Here is a 9,190-nt window from a genome sequence, read left to right as displayed (position 1 = left end):
CAGCCCAGAGCATGGGGTGGTCTTCTCAGCAGCAGTAGGATTCAGCGGCCCTCTAGGTGTCTGAGTAGCCCTTTCAAGGACCATACTGCTCACCTCGTAGCATGTGGAAGGGGCTAGAAAAGGTGCCCTAAAAAATTGTTCTCTACACCTAACTCTAGCCTGCTAACTGTGGCAGTCAGGGATCCCATCCTGTGGTTGAAATAAAAAAGATTGTACAAAATCTTTTACAAGGATGATTCCATTCACCATTAGTACATGAAATGTGTACATGCTTCTGGACAACACAAAATCCAGTAGACCAGAAAGATGAGCAGCTCTTGTTGTAAGAGAATTCAGAAGTTATCAAATCCAAATAGCAGCCCTAAGTGAAACAAGGCTAGCAAATGAAGGCAAGTTTGTCGAAGTCAGAGCTGGATATATGTTTTTCTGGAGTGCCTCCTGTGATGAGGAGCACCATGTAGGTTTTGCAATCAAATATAATCTAGTCAACAGTCTCGTCTGCCTCCCAAAAGGAGTGAAGAACAGGTTCATGACAATGCAATTGCCACTTGCAGGAAAGGTCCACGCCACCATCATCAGTGAGTATGCTCCCACCCTCATGAACCCTAATGAGGTCAAAGAAATATTTTATGAAGAGCTGGAGACTCTCATCATCAATGTGTTTAAAGAGGACAAGCTTTTAATTCTGGGTGACTTTAATGCAAAAGTAGGCATAGACTATCAGACATGGTAGGGAGGCCGTGGGAGGAATGCAGTAAGAAACTGCAACACTGGTGGTCACTTACTACTGAAGATTTGTGCATCTTATGACCTTCTTCCTCACCTACACTGCCTTTCATTTACCTAAATGAAATAAAACTTTATGGATGCACACTCACAGCAAACATTGGCATTTAATAGACTATGTCATTGTAAGTAAAAGAGATAGGATGTGGAAGTGATGAAGGCGATGTGTGGTGCAGAGTGCTGGACTGATCATAGACTCTTCTCCAACTCAAACATTTATATTCAACAAAAGTGGCAGCCCCAAGGTAAAATGACTACCAGAAGACTCAGCATCAACTGATTAGAATGTGTCTCCATGTGTGAACAGTTTGCTGCTGACTTGGAGGGAAAGCTGAGCTAACAGGTGGTCAGCAACAGTGGAGCAGAAAAGAAGTGGGCAGCTTTCAGAGATTTGGTGTGCAGCACTGCATTTACTCATCTGGGCCAGAACATTTGCATACATCAGGAATGGTTTGACAAAAGTGATGTGGAAATTCAGAAGCTACTAAATGAAGAATGAGAACTCTACAGGGTTTACCAACAGGATGGTTTGTCTCCAGGAAGGTAGCATTTAACTCTATCAAAAGTAATGTACAAGCCAAGCTTAGACAGATGCAGGATTCTTGGCTCAGTAATTCAGTTTTATCCTGATAGCAATAATCCGAAGCTCTTTTATGTTGCTCTGAAGGCTATTTATAGGCCAAAGACCTTTGGTGTATCTCAACTACTCAGCGCTGATGGAGCCACACTCATCAGTGATAGAAACATGATGCTGAAGAGATGGGCTGACCACTTCCATAGTGTTCTCAACTGACTGTCATCAACCAATGCTGAAGATATTGGATTTATAAGTCAGGTAGAAGTCAATCCTCTCTAGCCTAAATGAAGAGAGGTTTTAAAAGTCATTAGTTTCCTTTTGTGTGGCAAAGCACCTGGTGCGCATTCCATTCCAGCAGAGATTTACAAGGCAGGGGATCCACTGGTTATATAAAAAGCTGATTGAAATCCTCTGAGTTATATGGCAAGAGGAGGTTATCCCCCAGGAGATCATGGATACCTCCATTGTCCATCTCTATAAAGGAAAAGGAAATAGGATGTCCTGTGATAATCATGTGGGGTCCCTCTCAGTTATTGCTGGCAAGATTCTTGCCACAGTCCTCCTTAATCAGTCAATTCTTCATCTGGAAGATGGTCATCTACCCACGATTCAGTGTGGCTTCAGAAAAGGCCAGGCAATGGTTGACAATGGTGTTTGCTGCCTGACAATTCCAAGGAGAAATTCCAGGAGCAGAACACAAAGGAGGTGTGTACACAATGTTCATCAATCTGACCAAGGACTTTGATACTATCTGTCATGAGGGCTTCTAGAAGATTATGGTGAAATTTAATTGCCAGAAGTTAATCAGCATTGTATGCCAGTTTCATGATGGCATATTTGAACAGGTTCTATATAATGGATGGTGCTCTTGTGCTTTCCCAGTCACCAGTGAGTGAAGCAGGGCCATGTATTTGCTCCCATGCTTTTTATTTTTATTTCAACTTTTTTGTTTTTCTATTTTTGAATATTTTCATTAATTTATTTATAGTTTTCTACATTCATTTCCACAAGATTTTGAGTTCCAAATTTTCTCCCCATCTTGTCCCTCCCCCCAGCCCAAGACAGCATGCATTCTTAATAACCCTTCCTCTAATCTGCCTTCCCTTCTATCCCCCCCTTCTCTTATCTCCTTCACCTTCTATTTTCCTGTAGGGCAAGACAGATTTCTACACCCCATTCCTTGTATATCTTATTTTCCAGTTGCATGTGAAAACAATTTTTAACATTTGTTTTTAAAACTTTGGGTTCCAAATTCTCTCCCTTCCTCCCTCCCCACCCACCCTCATTGAGAAGTAAAGCATCTCAGTGAAGGTTATACATGTGTAGTCATGCAAAACACTTCCATAGTAGTCATGTTGTGAAAAACTAACTATATTTCCCTTCATCCTATCCCACCTCCTGTTTATTCTATTCTCTCTTTTGACCCTGTCCCTCCGCAGAAGTGTTTGTTTCTGATTACCCCCTCTCCCAAACTACTCTCCCTTCTATCATCCCCCTGCTCTCTTATCCCCATCCTTCCTATTTTCCTATAGGGTAAGATAGATTTCTGTACCCAATCAAGTGTGTATGTTATTCCCTCCTTAAGCCAAATCCAATGAGAACAAGATTCATTCATTCCCTCTCACCTTCCCCCATTTCCTCTCCACTGTAAAAGCCTTTTCTTGTCTGTTTCATGTGAGCTAATTTACCCCATTCTACCTCTCCCTTTCTCCATCTACCAGTATAACCCTCTCTCACCCATTAATTTTATTCTCCAGATATCATTCCTTCATCTTCAACTTACCATGTGCCCTCTACCTATCAATCTATCTATATATACATGTAATTTTTTCCCTCCAACTACCCTAATACTGACAAAGGTCTCATGAGTTACAAATATCATCTTTCCATGCAGGAATGTAAGCAGTTCAACCTTAATAATTCCCTTATGATTTCTCTTTCCTGTTTATCTCTTCATGCTTCTCTTGAGTGACTCTCATGCTTTTTAGCATGATATTTTCAGTGTTGTTGTCAGATGCTTTCAATGAGGATGAAAATGGCATCAAGGTCAGCTGCTATGCTGACAGTAAAATATTTAACTTGAAAAGGCTACAAGCCAAGACTAAAGTGGAAGGAGAGTTAATGCATGATTTTTCTTTTGTTCACAGATGATTGTACACTCAATACAGCCTCTGAGGATGATGTGCAACAGAACATGGATCAATTCTCTGTCATTTATGCTAATTTTGACCTGACAATTAACACCAAGAAAACAGAGGTTCTGCACCAGCCAGCACTGTACCATCCATATGTTACAGCAAATGGAGAAATTTTGAATTCTATGGATGAGTTCACTTACCTTGGCAATATATTTTCCAGGGGTGTACACATAGATGATAAGGTTGATGCATGCATTGCCAGAGCTTGCTCAGTATTTAGGAGACTCCAAAAGAAGCATGGGAGGGAAGATGTATTAGGTTGCCAACCAAAATGAAGGTCTATAGGGCCATTATGCTGAGCTGATTCTTGTGTGCCTATGAAACTTGAATAGTCTACCAGTGTCATGCTAGAAAACTGAATCATTTAAATTATCTTAGGAATATTCTGAAGATCACCTGACAAAATAAGGTACTGGACACTAAGGTCCTTTCTCAAGCTGAACTGCTGCACATTCAAACTTTACTGCAGAGGACACAACTCCAATGGGTTGGCCATGTTGTTCAGTTACCAAACATATATTTGCCTAAAAGGCTATATTTTATGGAAAACTCACTGAAGGCAAGTGCTCACCTTGAGGTCAAAAGAAGCAATACAAGGACACTCTCAACGTCTCTTTGTGAAGCACTTTGCTATCAATTGTGAAACATGAGAGACATTGGCCACAGAACTCTCCAGTATGGCATGCTTGAATTAAAGAAGGCACTATGTTCTATGAGCCAGAATTGCAGTAGCTAAAAAGAAATGCAAGATGCACAGATTTAGAGATCTCTCCATCCCAAATGTTTATATGGACTATTTGTCCAAGCCTTTACAGCTTTTATTGGTCTGATCAGCCACAGTTGCACATATTGTGCAACCCTGACATTGTGATGTCATTTTGGTCTTCTTCAAGTATAAAGGACAACAATGACAATAACTGATCTATTCTTTCTGTTTTGTTGATGAAAGTAGTTAGAGATATAAATTTTCCCCATAGAAATGCTTTGCTTGAACAACAAAAGTTTTGATTTTTTTATTATTGCCATTTTATTTTATTTTTCTTTTTTTTGTTAGGCAATAGTGGTTAAGTGACTTGCCCCAAGTCATACAGCTAGTAAGTGTTATGTGTCTGAGGCTGGATTTGAAGTCAGGTCCTCCTGACTCTAGGGCTGGTGCTCTATACACTGCCCCACTTAGTTGCCCCTTTTGTCATTTTCTTTGATAAAATTTTCTATTGTTTATATGATTTGTGACCACAGATTCTTTGACGATGAATACTTTAATACTAAATTATTTAGATTCCAATGATGAAGGAGCCTAATACCTTAAGCCCAAGAGTCCCAGCACCAGCAGCTCTGCATCCACTCTAGCCAAAATACAAGGATGTTATTTTTGCTGTTTTTATTTTGTCTTTTTTCTCAATTACACGCAAAAAAATTCAACATTTTTTAAATTTTGAGTTCCAAATTCTCTCATTCTAGTTTTCCCTCCTCTTTAAGAAGGCAAGCAATTTGGCATAGATTATACATGTGATTTTATACAAAACATTTCCATATTAGTCATATTGCAAAAGAAAATGTTGACCAAAACAATAACATTTAAAAACAAAGTTAAACAAAAAAACGTTTTAAAAGTATGCATCAATCTGCATTCAAACTCCATCAATTCCTTCACAGGAGGAGGATATCATTATTTGTCAAAAATCCTTTGGAATTATCTTGGATCATTGCAAAGAATTGCAAAGAATAGCTAAGTCATTGAGAGTTATCATTGTACAATATTGCTGTTACCATGTTCTCCTGGTTTTGCTCATTTCACTTATATCTGTTTATGTAAGCCTTCTCAAATTTTCCTGAAAGCATCATTTCTTATCACACAATAGTATTCTATTACAATCATATATCAGAATTTGTTCAGCCATTCCCCAATTCATGGGCATCCTCAATTTCCAATTCTTTGCCACCATAAAAAGAGCTGCTTCTCTGCAAATGGCTTTCCCTTTTTCTTTAATCTCTTTACGGTACAGACCTAGGATTAGTATTGCTGGGCCAAAGGGCATGTATGATTTTATAGCCCTTTGGACATAGTTCCAAATTGCTCTCCAGAATGGATGGATCAGGTCACAATTCCACCAACAGTGCATTAGTGTCCTAATTCTTCCATATCCCCTCCACCATCTGTCCTTTGCCTTTTCTGTCATATTAACCAATCTGACAGGTGTGAAGTGGTACATCAGAATTGTTTTAATTTGCATTTCTCTAATCAGTAGTGATTTAAAGCATTTTTTTTTCATACGGCCATAGATTGCTTTGCTTTCTTCTTCTGAAAACAGCCTGTCCATATTCTTTGACTATCAATTGGAGAATGACTCATACTCATATATTTGACTCAGTTCTCTATATATTTGAGAAACTAAAGTCTTTGTCAGAGAAAAAAATTTCCCCATTTCCTGCTTTCCTTATAATCTTGGCTGCATTGGTTGTGTTTGTACAAACCCTTTTTAATTTAATGCAATCAAAATTATCTATTTTACATCCCGCATTATTGTTGTTCATTTGTATCAGAAACTTTGTTTTTCCTTAATAGTATTTTTTTCAATTACATGTAAAGATAGTTTTCAATATTCATTTTTTTAAATTTTGAGTTCAAAATTCTTCTCCCTCCCTCCCTTTCCCCCTCCCTAAGACAGCAAGCAATCTAATATAGACTATACATGTAAAATCATGTTAAACATATTTCCACATTAGTCATGTTGTGAAAGAAGAATCAGAACAAAGGGGAAAAACCACAAGAAAGAAAAAACAAAAAATAAGTGAAAAATATTCTTTGATCTGCATTCAGCCACCACAGCTCCTGTGACAACTGCAGACCCAATGGGATGTGGGATGGAGAGACAGCTTTATGTGACAATGGAGCCTGACACTGCTGAGACCCCAGGATCCCAATAATGTCTGTGAGGACAGAGTACGAGTTCAATGTTTGTGATCGAGTGAAGTATCATTGTACAGAGAAACTGATTATGATAGGGTCTGAGGAATGAGAATGCCAGGAGAATGGGGTCTGAAGTGGGACTGAATTCATTTGCAGATCTTTCTACTCCTATGATTTCCCTGAAGATCCAATCCTTTTCTCAACTCCTTGGTGCCACCAATGCCCTGATGCAAAAATCGGGCAATTTGGGCCAGTGCATCCAGATCCAGAGGTCAGGCCACCTGAATCTCTACTTGCTCCTTGATTCTTCCCAAAGTGTCAGTAAAGAAGACTTTGACATTTTCAAAGAGAGCACTCAACTTATAGTAGACAGGATCTTCAGCTTTGATGTCAATATCAGTGTTGACATTGTCATTTTTGCTAAGACTCTGAAAATAATCTTGTCTGTCACTCACAAAGATTCCCAGGAAAAGACTGAAGTAGTCAAAAAGCTAGAGGAGATCAAGTATGGAGACCCATACTTGGGAGTGAAACCAACATCTACAGAGCCATGATGCAAATCTATGAAATGATGAATAATGAAATGACCACTTATGGCACAAGGCACAAAGAGTGGGAAGAATTCTGACATACCATCATCCTTTTAACAGATGTAAAGTTCAACACGAGTAGATTTCCAAAAGCAGCTGTAGACCAGTTTGAAGAAGTGTTAAACAGAAAGTCAGAAGGAAGGATTATCTGGACATCTGTGCCATTGGTATGGGGAAACTGGATGTAGACTGGAAAAAGGTGAATGATCTGGGGTCAAAGAAGGATGGGGATTAGCATGCCTTCTTTTTCTCAGACTTCAAAGCCCTCCTCCAGGTCTTTGAGAATATGTTGAATGTTTCCAAGTTTGTGGACACCATCTATGGTATGGGAAATATGTCAACCAATGCTTTATCCCAAGAGAGGACACCCTGGCATGTCACCATTAAGCCCAGCATCAAAGAGACATGCCGTGGGGCACTTATCTCTGACCAATGGATCCTGACTGCAGCCCACTGCTTCCATACACATAATAACACCAAGCTGTGGAGAGTCATTGTGGGTAAGGAGTGGAGGGGAAGGAGCCCCAAACTACAAAGGACTCAGGCTCTTGGTTCAATACTTCCTTTCTCTCCCAGAAATCTTATTGCCCCTCAGGGATATAGGAGCTGGGCTTCTCAATCTGTTACCCCATATTCCTAGGAGATCCTAAGTTAAAGAGGGGTAGAGAGATGCAGATTGATCAGCAGTTCATTCCAGAAGAGTACAATGTTTATACTAAGAACCAAGGAATCTTTGAGTTCTATGACAGTTACATAGCCCTGCTGAAGCTGACTGAGAAGGTCAACATGTCCAGCCATGCCAGACCCATTTGTTCTCTGTACTGTGGGGGCCAACCTGGCCCCTGCAGCTTTTGCTAGTCAGTGCCTGTTTTGACCATGAGAATGAACTTTTGAAGAAAAACGAAATCTCCGCTCATTTTGTCTCATTGGATGATAATGAACATGGTTCTCAAGAATGAAAATGTGCAGACCCTCTGCCTCCATGCTATCTCTGAAGCCAATTTCTGTGTAGCGATGCTGGAAATGAGGCATCTCCTTGCAAGGGAGAATCTGGAGAGGCAGTTTTCCTTCAGAAGAGATACAGGTATTTTCAGGTGAGGGTGGTGAGTTGGGGTCTACATAATCCATGTTCCTCAAAGACGACAAATCATGCCCTGAAGACAATGGACCAAAATGAAGTGAAATGCCAGCCACCCCCAGCTAACAGTCAAGCTCAAGATTTCCACATCAGTGTTTTTTGGCTTCAGCCCTGGTTGAGGCAACATTTGAAAAATATCTTGCATTTTCTGCCCCTTGGGCCAGGTTCCTGAATTCTGACCTTCCTAGTCTCCAGCTATTGCCCTTCAAGTCTCAAGTCCCTTTGATCTCAGCCTGCTCTTTATAGCAGGGACCTGCCTGCCCTCTAGCCCTAGTTGTCCTAATGTTTGGGTTCTTTATATAGTCCTTTTCTTTCTACGTTATCACATTTCCATTTCCTCTCCCCCCTTCCCTAACTTTACTTTCTGTTTCTATTTCCTACCCTTTCTAGGCATGCCTGGATTTTCCCAGTTGTGAAATTAATAAATTTTTGATATTTCACCATAAAAAAATAAGTGTTTTGTAATTGTTTTCATATAGTTCCAGAGTTTGTTTTGGCAGGTGAACTCTCAAGTATTTTATGTTGTCTGTAGTTATTTTAAATGGAATTTCTCTTTCTATCTCTTCCTGCTGGACTTTGTTGGTAATATAAAAAATGCTGATGATTTAGGTGGGTTCATTTTGTATTCTGTGACTTTGCTAAAGTTGTTAATTATTTCCTCTAATTTTCAGTTGATTCTCTAGAATTCTTTTAGTATACCATCATATAGTCTGCAAAGAGTGACAGTTATGTTTCCTTATTGCCTATTCTAATACCATCAATTTCTTTTGGCTTGATTTATTGCTATAGCTAGCATTTCTAGTATAATACTGAATAATAGTTGTAATAATGGGCATTCATGAGTCACCTTTGATTTTATTGGGAAGAAATCTATCATCTCCATTAAAGATAATTCTTGTGGATGATTTTAGATAAATAGTACTTATAATTTTAAGGAAAGTTCTATTTATTACTGTGCTTTATAATGTTTTTAATATAAATGAATGTTGT

General features: G+C 39.3%; 1 pseudogene; it reads left to right on the top strand.

The window, feature by feature from the left end:
- Positions 1 to 535: 535 nt before the first annotated feature.
- Positions 536 to 8,372, top strand: LOC114048301 (annotated as a pseudogene).
- Positions 8,373 to 9,190: the final 818 nt, after the last annotated feature.

The sequence above is a fragment of the Vombatus ursinus genome, unplaced genomic scaffold (assembly GCF_900497805.2).
Source record: "Vombatus ursinus unplaced genomic scaffold, bare-nosed wombat genome assembly UNPS02014792.1, whole genome shotgun sequence".
NCBI classification, from domain to species: Eukaryota; Metazoa; Chordata; class Mammalia; order Diprotodontia; family Vombatidae; genus Vombatus; species Vombatus ursinus.
The sequence above is the reverse complement of the archived record's forward strand: the minus strand, read 5'-3'. Positions and strand labels throughout refer to the sequence as shown.